The sequence below is a fragment of the Megalops cyprinoides genome, chromosome 11 (genome assembly GCF_013368585.1).
Source record: "Megalops cyprinoides isolate fMegCyp1 chromosome 11, fMegCyp1.pri, whole genome shotgun sequence".
In the NCBI taxonomy this organism is placed as follows: domain Eukaryota; kingdom Metazoa; phylum Chordata; class Actinopteri; order Elopiformes; family Megalopidae; genus Megalops; species Megalops cyprinoides.
In genome coordinates, this window is record NC_050593.1 from 6,658 (window position 1) to 15,245 (window position 8,588).

Below are 8,588 nucleotides of genomic sequence, written 5' to 3' on the forward strand. Positions count from 1 at the left end.
AAAACCCGGGAATCACGTTTTTGCATTGTGAAAGTGTTGAAAACAGAGTTTCTGATGCACTTCTGGAAAATGAACGCTGTGTGTTGTTCAAAGCTGGGAACAGAGTTTTTGGGCTCTGAGTGACTCCAAAAACCTTTTCAGGCATTCTCCTTTAAATTGAATGCTGAGCGATGTTGAAAACGTGGGAATCGTGTTTTTGCGCTCTGAAAGTGTTGAAAATCGTGTTTCTGGCAATATAGATGAAACTGCACGTTGAATGATGTTAAAACCCAGGAATCGCGTTTTTGCGCTCTGAAAGTGTCGAAAACAGCGTTTCTGATGCACTTCTCGAAAATGAGTGCTGTGTGTTGCTCAAAGCGGGGAACAGAGTTTTTGGGCTTGGAGAGGGTGAAAATTGTGTTTCTGACAGTCTACTGAAATCTGAATGCTGAGTATTGTTCAAAGCTGAGAACAGAGTTTTTGGGCTCTGAGTGACTCCAGAAACCTTTCCAGGCATTCTCCTTTAAATTGAATGCTGAGCGATGTTGAAAACGTGGGAATCGTGTTTTTGCCCTCTGAAAGTGTTGAAAACCGTGTTTCTGGCAATATAGATGAAACTGCACGTTGAATGATGTTAAAACCCTGGAATCGCGTTTTTGCGCTCTGAAAGAGTCGAAAACAGCGTTTCTGGCAATATCGTTGAAACTGCACGCTGAATGATGTTAAAACCCCGGAATTGCGTTTTTGTGTTGTGGAAGTGTCGAAAACGGCGTTTCTGATGCACTTCTGGAAAATGAACGCTGTGTGTTGTTCAAAGCTGGGAACAACAGAGTTTTTGGGCTCTGAGTGACTCCAAAAACCTTTTCAGGCATTCTCCTTTAAATTGAATGCTGAGCGATGTTGAAAACGTGGGAATCGTGTTTTTGCGCTCTGAAAGTGTTGAAAACCGTGTTTCTGGCAATATAGATGAAACTGCACGTTGAATGATGTTAAAACCCAGGAATCGCGTTTTTGCGCTCTGAAAGTGTCGAAAACAGCGTTTCTGATGCACTTCTCGAAAATGAGTGCTGTGTGTTGCTCAAAGCGGGGAACAGAGTTTTTGGGCTTGGAGAGGGTGAAAATTGTGTTTCTGACAGTCTACTGAAATCTGAATGCTGAGTATTGTTCAAAGCTGAGAACAGAGTTTTTGGGCTCTGAGTGACTCCAGAAACCTTTCCAGGCATTCTCCTTTAAATTGAATGCTGAGCGATGTTGAAAACGTGGGAATCGTGTTTTTGCCCTCTGAAAGTGTTGAAAACCGTGTTTCTGGCAATATAGATGAAACTGCACGTTGAATGATGTTAAAACCCTGGAATCGCGTTTTGCGCTCTGAAAGAGTCGAAAACAGCGTTTCTGGCAATATCGTTGAAACTGCACGCTGAATGATGTTAAAACCCCGGAATTGCGTTTTTGTGTTGTGGAAGTGTCGAAAACGGCGTTTCTGATGCACTTCTGGAAAATGAATGCTGTGTGTTATTCAAAGCTGGGAACAGATTTTTTGGGCTTGGAGAGTGTGAAAATTGTGTTTCTGATAGTCTACTGAAATCTGAATGCTGAGTATTGTTCAAAGCTGAGAACAGAGTTTTTGGGCTCTGAGTGACTCCAAAAACCTTTCCAGGCATTCTCCTTTAAATTGAATGCTGATCGATGTTGAAAACGTGGGAATCGTGTTTTTGCGCTCTGAAAGTGTTGAAAACCGTGTTTCTGGCAATATAGTTGAAACTGCACGTTGAATGATGTTAAAACCCAGGAATCGCGTTTTTGCGCTCTGAAAGTGTCGAAAACAGCGTTTCTGGCAATATCGTTGAAACTACACGCTGAATGATGTTAAAACCCGGGAATCACGTTTTTGGCATTGTGAAAGTGTCGAAAACAGAGTTTCTGATGCACTTCTGGAAAATGAACGCTGTGTGTTGTTCAAAGCTGGGAACAGAGTTTTTGGGCTCTGAGTGACTCCAAAAACCTTTTCAGGCATTCTCCTTTAAATTGAATGCTGAGCGATGTTGAAAACGTGGGAATCGTGTTTTTGCGCTCTGAAAGTGTTGAAAACCGTGTTTCTGGCAATATAGATGAAACTGCACGTTGAATGATGTTAAAACCCAGGAATCGCGTTTTTGCGCTCTGAAAGTGTCGAAAACAGCGTTTCTGATGCACTTCTCGAAAATGAGTGCTGTGTGTTGCTCAAAGCGGGGAACAGAGTTTTTGGGCTTGGAGAGGGTGAAAATTGTGTTTCTGACAGTCTACTGAAATCTGAATGCTGAGTATTGTTCAAAGCTGAGAACAGAGTTTTTGGGCTCTGAGTGACTCCAGAAACCTTTCCAGGCATTCTCCTTTAAATTGAATGCTGAGCGATGTTGAAAACGTGGGAATCGTGTTTTTGCCCTCTGAAAGTGTTGAAAACCGTGTTTCTGGCAATATAGATGAAACTGCACGTTGAATGATGTTAAAACCCTGGAATCGCGTTTTTGCGCTCTGAAAGAGTCGAAAACAGCGTTTCTGGCAATATCGTTGAAACTGCACGCTGAATGATGTTAAAACCCCGGAATTGCGTTTTTGTGTTGTGGAAGTGTCGAAAACGGCGTTTCTGATGCACTTCTGGAAAATGAATGCTGTGTGTTATTCAAAGCTGGGAACAGATTTTTTGGGCTTGGAGAGTGTGAAAATTGTGTTTCTGATAGTCTACTGAAATCTGAATGCTGAGTATTGTTCAAAGCTGAGAACAGAGTTTTTGGGCTCTGAGTGACTCCAAAAACCTTTCCAGGCATTCTCCTTTAAATTGAATGCTGATCGATGTTGAAAACGTGGGAATCGTGTTTTTGCGCTCTGAAAGTGTTGAAAACCGTGTTTCTGGCAATATAGTTGAAACTGCACGTTGAATGATGTTAAAACCCAGGAATCGCGTTTTTGCGCTCTGAAAGTGTCGAAAACAGCGTTTCTGGCAATATCGTTGAAACTACACGCTGAATGATGTTAAAACCCGGGAATCACGTTTTTGCATTGTGAAAGTGTTGAAAACAGAGTTTCTGATGCACTTCTGGAAAATGAACGCTGTGTGTTGTTCAAAGCTGGGAACAGAGTTTTTGGGCTCTGAGTGACTCCAAAAACCTTTCCAGGCATTCTCCTTTAAATTGAATGCTGAGCGATGTTGAAAACGTGGGAATCGTGTTTTTGCGCTCTGAAAGTGTTGAAAACCGTGTTTCTGGCAATATAGTTGAAACTGCACGTTGAATGATGTTAAAACCCAGGAATCGCGTTTTTGCGCTCTGAAAGTGTCGAAAACAGCGTTTCTGGCAATATCGTTGAAATGGCACGCTGAATGATGTTAAAACCCGGGAATCGCGTTTTTGCGTTGTGAAAGTGTCGAAAACAGCTTTTCTGATGCACTTCTGAACAATGAATGCTGTGTGTTGTTCAAAGCTGGGAACAGAGTTTTTGGGCTTGGAGAGGGTGAAAATTGTATTTCTGACAGTCTACTGAAATCTGAATGCTGAGTATTGTTCAAAGCTGAGAACAGAGTTTTTGGGCTCTGAGTGACTCCAAAAACCTTTCCAGGCATTCTCCTTTAAATTGAATGCTGAGCGATGTTGAAAACGTGGGAATCGTGTTTTTGCGCTATGAAAGTGTTGAAAACCGTGTTTCTGGCAATATAGATGAAACTGCACGTTGAATGATGTTAAAACCCAGGAATCGCGTTTTTGCGTTCTGAAAGTGTCGAAAACAGGGTTTCTTGCAATATCATTGAAACTCCACGCTGAATGATGTTAAAACCCGGGAATCGCGTTTTTGCGTTGTGAAAGTGTTGAAAACAGCGTTTCTGATGCACTTCTGAACAATGAATGCTGTGTGTTGTTCAAAGCTGGGAACAGAGTTTTTGGGCTTGGAGAGTGTGAAAATTGTGTTTCTGACAGTCTACTGAAATCTGAATGCTGAGTGTTGTTCAAAGCTGAGAACAGAGTTTTTGGGCTCTGAGTGACTCCAAAAACCTTTTCAGGCATTCTCCTTTGAATTGAATGCTGAGCGATGTTGAAAACGTGGGAATCGTGTTTTTGCGCTCTGAAAGTGTTGAACACCGTGTTTCTGGCAATATAGTTGAAACTGCACGTTGAATAATGTTAAAACCCAGGAATCGCGTTTTTGCGCTCTGAAAGTGTCGAAAACAGCGTTTCTGGCAATATCGTTGAAATGGCACGCTGAATGATGTTAAAACCCGGGAATCGCGTTTTTGCGTTGTGAAAGTGTCGAAAACAGCGTTTCTGATGCACTTCTGGAAAATGAATGCTGTGTGTTTTTCAAAGCTGGGATCAGAGTTTTTGGGCTTGGAGAGTGAGAAAATTGTGTTTCTCTTAGTCTACTGTAATCTGAATGCTGAGTGATGTTCAAAGCTGGGAACAGAGTATTTGGGCTCTGAGTGGCTCCAAAAACCTTTTCAGGCAGTCTCCTTTAAATTGAATGCTGAGCGATGTTGAAAACGTGGGAATCGTGTTTTTGCGCTCTGAAAGTGTCGAAAACAGCGTTTCTGGCAATATCGTTGAAACGGCACGCTGAATGATGTTAAAACCCGGGAATCGCGTTTTTGCGTTGTGAAAGTGTTGAAAACAGCGTTTCTGGTGCACTTCTGGAAAATGAACGCTGTGTGTTGTTCAAAGCTGGGAACAGAGTTTTTGGGCATACTGTCACAGATGAATGTCTGTAGCCTGTGAAATCCACAGTTCTTGTTGGAACATCACAAGAGAATACTGGCCTTTCCAGGATGAGATCAGTGGGCAGAATGGCATTCTGTATTGGGGACAGAAAGTTATTATTCTCAAGTCGCTAAGTTCAGGGGTGCTCACTCGTATATACTCAAGCCACATAGGAAGAGATACATGCTATCATCAAGCCCAGGACACGCTGTTCTGGCCCAATATGCAAGCTGAAATCAAAGACTTTGTGAGTACATGTTTGACTTGCAATAAATATGCATACAACCAGCAGAAAGAGACTATGCTATCTCATGGAATACCTATCAGGCTATGGCAAATCATCAGCATGGATTTGTTCAGTCACAGGCAGAAGGACTCTTGATATTGGACCACTACTCAGATTTTTGGGAGGTTCAGCTACTCCCTGACCTATCAGCAGAGATGGTTATAAAGCGCAGCAAGGCCCAGTTTGCCCGGCACGGCCAGCCAGACAAGGTCATAACAAACAATGGCCCACAGTTTGGTGCTCTGTTCAAACACTTTTGTCAGGGTTTCGGTGAAGGCTTCCTGCAATGACCAGCAGGGGTCCTCATGACAGCCAGTCTGTCCCAGTTGCTTGCTGCTTCCCTCAGCCCCCACCAGAGGGACTTTCTTGTGTGTGCATCATTGTCTGATTGTTCACATCTGTTTGCAATCATCTGAGTGTTTGGTGTATTTAAACCCCACCTGTTGCATTGTTCCCTGCTCAGTCTTGAGCTTGCCTGTGTGACAGAGCTGAAGTGAGTAGCTCATGTGAGCCCTGCGTAAAAGCCTAGGTAGTGGGTAGTGGGTAGTGGGTAGTGGGTAGCGGGTAGCAGGTAGCGGGTAGCAGGTAGCTGAGCAGTTGCAGTGGTTACATCACTCCCTGAGACCTGGTTAACTAGTGTTGATGCTGACAGGCTAGAGCCAATTTGCCTTTAGCTCAACTGGCAATGACGCTGGCTGTAACGGGTTGGCAGTGAGCATTGAGAACCCAGGTTCGAAACTTGCTTGCTCGATGACCCACGTAACATCTAATTAAACACAACCTGTTACACGCTGTGTCTTCCTGTGCCAAGGTTTTGCTCACTCAGTAAAGTTTCTTTGTTTGTTGTAATCCTCCTGTGTGTCTTGAATGATCTTTGCCTCCAGCTGGTACCTGGTACTGGTCCAAACCAGTAGCAAACAAGCTCTTGGAGCCATGTGTTGTCACAGGCATCACTGAGAGGCACTGAAAGCAGCTAGCCAAGTCTTTTTATGACAGGTCAGCCAGTGATTTGCCAGAGCTAGACACGGGGGAGATGATCCACATGAAGCCTTTGCCAGGGGATAACTCTGGTATCTGGAGGGTTGGCACCTGTCTTTGCAAAGTGGCACCATGCTCATATCTGATGAATGTCGACAGGTCAATATATAGACGCGACAGGGAGGACCTGAGAGTGGAGGAGGCAACTGCTTTGCCAGTCTTGGGTATACACGAAGACTGTCCCTCACTCAAGAAGAGAGTGTTGCTGAAGCCCCAATATCTGCCATGCATACGGACTCCTGTCAACAACTAAAGGCTTTACTTGATCCATTCAGACCCGCATCCCTGGAGGGACACATCTATACAAGGGGTGGATAGCTGTCCAGGCCGCCTCAGAGGCTCAATCTCTAACAATGACATGAATGCTGCTGTTGCAGTCACGCACATATGTATAAAAAAAGATTGAGAGAGGACTTAATTGAACTCTATGTTTAAAGTGTTTGAATTTTGTTGGTGTTCTTGATAGTGTTTAAATTTCATTGTACCTTGTTTAAATGTTATCTTGTGTCAACTTCTAGATCCTAGCCTAACACACACAGCACTTAAGTTGTAAAGGGGGATGTTACGGGATCAGTAGATCAGTTCTGTGTTTGTGCGGTTTTGTTGTGATTTACAGTTGTTGAACACACATGCATGTCTGCCTGTCTTTATGCACAGACATGAACAGTGTCCTCTTGGCCTCAGAGCAACAAAAAAGTTATAGTAGCATCCTCCACATCCTGCACATGAGTGCAAATTCTATGGAATCAAATTAGTTGTGACCTTATGTCACCTCTACGTGTGTGTTTGGGATGAAAACTAGTTTTATGTAGTAGAGCATGCCTGTCCGTTGATTTGAAGAAGACTTTTGTAGCTGTTTACTTTTTTAATGAAATGTGTTTATTAGTTTTCCCAATAAAAGTAACAAACACATCCAAGAACAAATAAGCAACACATGTAAGAAGAAGAAAAAAAGAAAAGAAAAAACAAAACTCACACTAAGGCACATCTTGGCATCTCATCAAATACATCATGAAATAGTATAAAGCAGTTCAAGGCTAAAAGGTTGTTACAGAGTGTTTACAATTCCCCCCTCTCCAAAAACTCATAAAAGAGAATCAGAATCAGAATGTTTATTCGCCAAGTACAGATTTTCAAGGAATTTCCCTTGGTGTAGGTGCTGACATTGAAAACATAAATGCAGACAGAATTGTGCAATACAAAACAATACAATAAATACAATAGAACACAATACAATTAAGAAACTGTGCAATGTCTTTGGTTATGTACATTAGTGTAATAACTTTACAGTTTTACAGTTCCATTGTGGGATCTGTGGGATGGACAATTAAAGTGCAAGTGTGCAACTGGATAGGGGACGGATATGGGAAGGGTCCTTATTTGAGAGGATTACAGCCTGGGGAAGGAAGCTGTTCAGGTGACGTGTAGTCCTAGTCTTTATGGATCTCACTCTTACTTTGCATTTAGAGGGTAGCCGCTGGAAGAGAGAGTGGCCAGGATGTCGGGGATCAGCCATGATTTTCCCCACCCTCTTCCTCATCCTGGACAAGGTCTGTGAGAGGGGTGAGCTGACGGTCAATAATCTTCTCTGCACATCACACAATGTGCTGTAGCTTCCGCTTAGAGTGCAAAAATGCAGATCTGAACCAGACAGAAATGGGAGGATGTCATGACTGATTCAATAATGGTTGTATAGAACTGGACCAGTAGCTCTTGTGGCAGCTTGTATTTTTTGAGCTGTCGCAGGAAGTACACACACTGTTGTGCTTTCTTGGTTATTGTGATCAAGTTCTCTTCCCATCTGAAATCCTGTTGGATGATGGAGCTGAGGAATTTATAGGATTTCATTCTGCTGACCATGGTGCCATGTATTGCCAAAGAGGGGTGTGGGGTGGGCTTCTTTCTGAAGTCAATGATCATCACGGTTTTTTGTGTGTTCACCTCCAGGTTGTTAGCTTCACACCATGACACCAGATGGTTTGCTTCCTCCCGATATGTGGACTCATCACTGTTTGAGATTAGGCCAATCAGGGTAGTGTCATCAGCAAACTTAAGAAGTTTGACAGATTCACTGTTCGAAGTGCAATCATTGGTGTAGAGTGAGTAGAGCAGTGGGGACAGCACACATCCTTGAGGAGTGCCAATACTGAGGAAGAGGGGGTCCGAAATGTAGTTAACCACCTTGACATACTGTTTCCTATTGGTTAAGAAGTCCTGGATCCAGTGGTAGACAGGGGAGGGCACGTTAGGCTGTTTTAGTTTTTCCAGTAGTAGGTCAGGGCTTACATTGTTGAAGGCAGAGCTAAAGTCTACAAAAAGGATGCGGGCATAAGTGTGAGGGCTGTCTAAGTGCTGCAGTATATGGTGCAGAGCCAAGCTGATGACATCATCAACACACCTGTTAGCTCTATATGCAAACTGCAGGGGGTCCTGGATGGCATCAGTCGTGGTTTTGAGGTAGTGCAGGATGAGTCTCTCAAAGCACTTCATGACAACAGAGGTTAAGGCGACCGGCCTGTAGCCATTTAGGCAGGAAATCTTCTGTTTCTTGGGGACTGGGATGA